This window comes from Cyprinodon variegatus, unplaced genomic scaffold, assembly GCF_000732505.1.
Source record: "Cyprinodon variegatus isolate N-32 unplaced genomic scaffold, C_variegatus-1.0 Scaffold25, whole genome shotgun sequence".
Taxonomy (NCBI): Eukaryota; Metazoa; Chordata; class Actinopteri; order Cyprinodontiformes; family Cyprinodontidae; genus Cyprinodon; species Cyprinodon variegatus.
In genome coordinates this window covers 2,397,072-2,403,651 of record NW_015150478.1, presented here as the reverse complement: position 1 = coordinate 2,403,651, position 6,580 = coordinate 2,397,072, and the positions used below count along the sequence as shown (strand labels likewise).

The following is a 6,580-nucleotide window of genomic DNA, read 5'->3' as shown; positions in this document are numbered from 1 at the left end:
CTGACTTTATGGAGATGACGTGGTCTGCTCATGCGCTCTTTGTTATCTGAGAACCGCCCCAGAACTGAACTGTGCTGAGCCCTAATGATGAACTACTACCAGTTTAGCACGGTTTGGTTGTGTGGTACGTTTTTGCGGGCCATTTACCGTCAACAGTTATCTTGGTTACTGTGCTAGGACCCGGTCTTTCAGAAGCGTAGTGTAAATGGGGCTAAAGTCTACACCAGGCATTTTCAAAGTCGGTCCTCAAGGGCCGCTGTCCTGCAAGTTTCAGGGTTTTTCTTGCTCCAACACAGGTCATTTCCATTCAGAGCTGATTAACAGCTAAAAACCTGCAGGACAGCTGCTCTCGCGGACCGTTTTTTTAACCCTTACCCTGAGACCTGTGCTACAGCCCGGCTAGCTCAGTCGGTAGAGCATGAGACTCTTAATCTCAGGGTCGTGGGTTCGAGCCCCACGTTGGGCGAATGTATTTTAAGGAGAGTGGTGGCCTAGTGATTAGGGCATAGGGCTTTGAATCCTGATGATGTGAGTCCCACAGACTGCCACTCTGGGTCCCTGAGCCAGACACTGCTCCCCGGGCGCCGCACAATGGCAGCCCATTGCTCCCCAAAGGGATGGCTTAATTTAATAATTTCCCTGACCAAACCTCCAACCTAAATTCAGTTCCCACATTAGTCCTAAATGGACCCCTGACCCTGAAACAGCAATTCCCCTCATCTAGTCCAGGCATCACACACAGATTCTCATCTTTCTATATGTAGTAAGGACCACATGAGGAGTCCTTCTGCCTTCTGTTGATTTTTTAGTCATTTTAAACACTCTCTATGTCCTAACCCTTACAACAACCCTAAGCCAAACCATTACCAGTGCTTACTTTACTTTAACCCAAAACTCAACGTACTTTACATTTTAGTCCTAAACCTCACCATTAGCAAAATAGTGTTTGAGGACTAGGAAAATTTCCCTTATTTTACAATAGTCCTCAGTTTTATTGTGAAATCAGAAAATTGGTTCTCATGTTGATGCCAAGACAGGAGCACACATTTACTGCTGAAAGCAAATATATGCCGGTATTATACACTTAATTCTCTCCATTTTTCCTTCTTTCACATTTCCCTTAAGTTTCCCAGAGATGATTTACTGTAGATCAGAGGAAACTTCTCTGAAAAGCCCATCATTACAGCCCTCACTTTAACAACAGTTTGTTTTCAGCTTCTTTTCTGGTTTCTTGTGTCTTACTTTTTGTTTTCTTATTGTCATTGGGCTCATTCTGCAGGCTATTATTACCCCGAAAATGTGACATCAACAATTTTTGTTCCCTAAAACACCCTTTTAAAAGTTTTGTAAATTAAACCCTTTACATTAAACATGCATGGTAAACCTAAACCAAATAAAGACGAGCTCTTCTCTTCAGTTTACCACATGGGTTTAAAAGGATTTAGACCTGGGGACAAATTTGAAATTATTATTTTTACTGTAATTATTCTCTATAATGTAACCATCAGTTGAAAAAAAAGACGTCTAAATGTATGTTTTTTTTCTTTCATCAATATTTCCCTAGGTTCTTTCTTTTCTCAAAAGAGTGGACACAATAATTACTCAGTTCTATACCTCACTCAAAATCATTATTAAAGTCTAACTATTTTAATCCATTCAAGGCAGAATAATAATTACAATTGCCTGCTGCACTCTCTTGTCTAAATGGTACATCGCATGCAGCAAAGAGTGATTATTTTACATTCAGACCCACAATGGTCCCACAAATTACTTCAATCTGACTATAGTAATAATGATTTTGAATCTATAACAATGAACAAATGAAATTTAGACATTGCTGTTTAACCATGACTGAAGAAATGATTTTCTGAAATCTACTTATTAAACAGGTTCGGACAAAAATAATGGTACCCCTTGAAAAGGGACATGTTAATTCATGGTGTGTCCACTAATTTACAACACAAGTGTCTAAAATCTTGTAATTAGTCAGTGGGCCTACATTTAAGGTTACAGGGATTTGCTGTTTGGTGACATGGTGTGCACCACCCTCAGCCTGGACCAGTGAAAGAAAAGGAAATAGTTGTCTCAAAGGAATAGAAAGATCATTATAGCCCGCACATTAAAGGTAAAGGTTATAAGACCATCTCCAAGCAACTTGATGTTCCTGTCACCACAGTGGCACATATTATTCAGAAATGTATGATCCATGGGGTAGTAGCCATCCTCCCTGCATGTGGCTAAATGAGGAAACTTGATGACAAATCAAGGAGACAGATAATACAAATGGTAGCAAGAGCTCCGAAAAAACATCTAGACATTGAAAGTGAACTTCAAATCCAAGGAACATCAGTGTCATATCACCGCTTCCATTATTGTTTAGGCCAAATTAGACTAAATGGGACATGACCAATTTGGACACCCTCATTGAAAACAAATGATAAAAGCCAGAATGGAATTTGTAAAACTACATGTTGACAAACCACAACAATTCTGGGAGAATGTCTTGTTGACAGAAGAGACAAAAAATTTTACTTTTTGCAAAGGCACATCAGTTCTACGTTCACAGACAGAAAAATGAAACAAACCAAGGAAAGAACAGCATACCTACTGTGAAACATAGAAAACTTGTTTAAGACGGGGTTAATGTTTGGCTGCAAATCTCCCCTGCTTGAAATAGATCTTTTTTTTTTTTGTGATACTCTTAAACTGGGTATCTGCTGGTGTATGATACGTTATAGCTTGCTTAACCTACATTCCTCTTACTGTATAAGGACACAACCACATTTAATGATTGCAATTGTGGATATCAAACTCTTCCACCATCCCCATAAAATATTGGAATATTGTCATGATCTTGGTGCTGATGACTGGCTTAATTACTCATTTCATTCACCGGTCTAATTCTGCATAGTTTGTCGTTGCCGTTCATCTGATCCACCTGCTCCTGCCACTATTTAACCGGCTCTCTAACAGCCACCAGGGCAATATTGATCTCGAGCCAGTGCTGAGTGTTCCAGCGTTACCTTAGTGGTTGTGATTACCTGATCTTGACCTTTTTTGCCTCTCAACCCCTGAGCCTGCCTGTTCCCGTCTGATCTGTTTGCCTGACCTGTCTTTGGACTCCTGCTGGATTCTGCCTGTTTACTGAACTTGGTACTACTTTCTGTCACCGACCTGGATTTCCCTCTGGAACCTCTTGGGACTTCTGATCTCCTGGTTCTGAATAGCTAAGCAACACCGGCTTTGGCTTCGTCCTCTGGATTTTCATGCCTTCCTTGTCTGCCCAGATCTGATCTCCTGCTTGTTCACCATCCTCTGGGACTACAGCATCTGGGACTCTACCTACCTCGTTCTCTGGGCACAGACTGATCTATTAAACCAGATAAGTACATAATAAATCTTATCACATTGTTTCTCCAGAGTTAGCTTTACTACCACATTGCTATTCATCTTTCCCACAGCCGCTATGGTCTTTACCATGCTGGACCACATGGGAAATGGAGTCTTCCTTCAGAGAAAACAATATAGCATGTTTCCAATAAGGGAGCCAGCAAAGTTCTTTAGTATTGCTTCAAGTTAAGGGTATCATGATTTTAGTCCAGGCCTGTTTAAAGAGTTTATATAAAGAGTCTTATAAATAATTGTGTTGAAGCATGGCTGAAAAGCAATGTTTGACTTCTGTTTGCTCAGTTTTATAGAATTTTTATTTACCTTTTGTAAAGTTCAATTTATTTCTGTGACCACTGTTGTTATTAATTTGATTTAATGAGGGGTACCAACAATTTTGTTCCCTTGTGTATATGTAAAGGTGCACAAGTAGATTAAGAGAGCACTGTCCCCTTATGTATCAGACTATGTGTAAGCATCCATGGGGTCCATCCATGTCTCCTTAAAATGTGAGAATTTGATTACTGACTCCCTGGGCTCCCCCAGAAAAGCCTGGACCTAAATTTCATCCAACCAACCAACCTTTGTCTTATATATTAATAATGACACTATTAATCTAATCTACACTTTTCACTCTCAACGTACTATATTATAAAGACAGTGAAAAAAATACAAGAAGCAAAAGCAGAAAAACATATATTTTTAAACAATATCACTTATTGTGAAAATTAAGGTCTTCAATTATTTTCTCTATACCATGTTTAAAATGTGCATTCATTCCGGTACTAATTTATAAATGCTGATGGGATGTATTTGTAATATTTGTTCCAGCACTTAATTAATTATTGAAATGTCTTTACTGAAAACAGAGACCACAGCTGATTTCTCTAATTCCACCTTCTACAAAGCAACAGTAAGACAAAGCTTTCAATATATTTAATTACCTTAAACAGGACATCATATTTCTATATTCAACAACGTTATATTTAATGAAGAGGTTAGTTCCCCTTTGACATATAACAGTTGTGAAAGAAAAAGGAAAACTTCAGGATCCCAGCTGTGTCTCTTTCCTCCTCAGGAGATGATGCCTGCTGACCTACTACCAGGTATGTGTAGAGCACAGCTGCATATCCTGCCTCCGACCTCCTTCAGCTGTCTAAACCAGTTAAAGCAGAGTGACCCTATTGCTGTACCTCCCTCCCAAACATGTTGCAGTTGCAGCTGTCCCTAGGTAACCCTTACTGGCACTTTATGATAATCAGGCCCATTTCAGAACATTGCTTCCCTGTGGTGAAGAAGTGAAGGGTCAGTTGCTTGGGAAAGAGGAGAGAGGGTGAGATGGAGATTGAAGGAAAATGCTGAAAATTGGGGGAGTAAGCTGCCTTAGGGAACCTCCATGCATAAAGATGAAAGCACCGAGGCTAGCGTTGCTCCAACAAATCAATCAGGGTGGAATTGCAGGGAGCAGCTGAACTAGCGTTTCACCATATTCACAGTAATATATCCTACACACAGCTGCACATGTGACTGAACAGTAATGTTAGTGAGCATATCTACTTAGTGTGTAGCCTATGAATCAAGAATAGTTTTTTTTCTGATGATATTGTTGCCTTCAATGTGTTTGGGAGAGGTTAAGAAATGTTTGAGCTGGAATCCTGTTTTTTATTGTCTGGGAAATTTTATTAGTACTCAAATTCCTAATTGTCCCAATAGTTGTGTAAATTGGAGAAGCAGCATGCTGTTACCATGGCAATGCCTTTTCATGTGATCTCAAATAGCTCGTTGCCCTCTAATTCTGATACTTACTGTTTCATATTCATCATTGAGTGTCTGTATTTCTGTTTATCTTGCCTCCAATTTCCACATATCGGAAAACAGAAGCAAAGTGGAACATCTGGGCTTCAATACACCCCTTTGTAATTGGCTGCTTGACTTCCTCATAGACAGACCTCATTCAGTTCGGGCAGGACAAACACCTCTAATGTCATCACCCTGAGCACAGGTTCCCCTCAGGGCTGCGTCCTGAGCCCCCTGCTGTTCACTCTGATGATACATGACTGTTTCCCCAGGTTCACCACCTATCACATTGTGAAGTTTGCAGACGACACCACAATGGTGGGCCTCATCAGAGAAGACAACGACCAGAACTACAGAGAGGAGGTGGAGCAGCTGGTGCAAAGATAACAGCCTGATCCTGAACATGGAGAAGATGAAAGAGGTCGTCAACTTCAGGAAGAACTGGGCTAACCACGCTCCACTGCTTATCAAAAGCTCAGCTATAGGTGGTCAGTAGCACCAAACTTTTTTTGGTACCCTCAGGAAGTGTTATCAAAGAACTAACTTATTGCTGAAAACGTATCTCTTCATATAGAACCACCCAGACTTGTACTGGGAACGATTTTCGGCCTTGGCATTTTTCCATCTACACCGGCCCACTTATAAGAGATTTTACTGTTTGAAGAAATAGGATTTTAGCGTTTGAAGAAATAGAAAATTACACCATATGCCAACCGTCACAAGGATGTGCATAACACGGAAGGGCTATATATACTGCATGCATCATTCAGGTAGTTAAATTGTGCTACTTCTTGAGCTCCTTGAGTTATTTACTGTCCCAGGTAGGTGCTTCGGCCTGACAGTAAGTTATGATTTAAGGAGGGCCGGCCTTCGCACACTGAAATTAGGACCTGCCCACCAGAAAAATGCCTGGTATCACACATTACCAGTCCGAGCCTCTAACTACCTTCCATAGAATCACCTGCCAGGTTAATGCATTTGGAGTACCTTTTTTTTATTTTGTGTGATTTTATACAAAATAACATTTTTATTAATCATAAAAAATCACAGAGCAACTTTCTTCTGCCAATCTCAGCCAACACTTTTTCCCCAGTGTAAAAAAAAGCTCGCCCTGCAAGTAAGACATTTAGAAAATTTTATCCACATTTCTCTCACGACAGTATTATCCGAGCTCTGATAATCGGTATTTTACATACAGCTACTCTGCTCAAACATTACTTTTAATAAACATAATGAATAACTTAAATATGTCTTGTTTGTGTTTGCTTCATTTAAATTTGCTTAAAGCTACAGTGTGTAATTTTCAGCGACATCTAACGGTCAGACTGCAGACCGCAGCAACATGAACATCTCCCCCCCACCGCTTCTCCCCCCCAACAGTACGGCGAGCGTTACG

The 6,580-nt window shown here is 40.3% G+C and overlaps 1 non-coding gene across 1 annotated transcript; it reads left to right on the top strand.

The window, feature by feature from the left end:
* Nucleotides 1-393: 393 nt before the first annotated feature.
* Nucleotides 394-466, top strand: trnak-cuu. The gene has a single exon. It is a non-coding gene; the product is annotated as a tRNA-Lys (tRNA).
* Nucleotides 467-6,580: the final 6,114 nt, after the last annotated feature.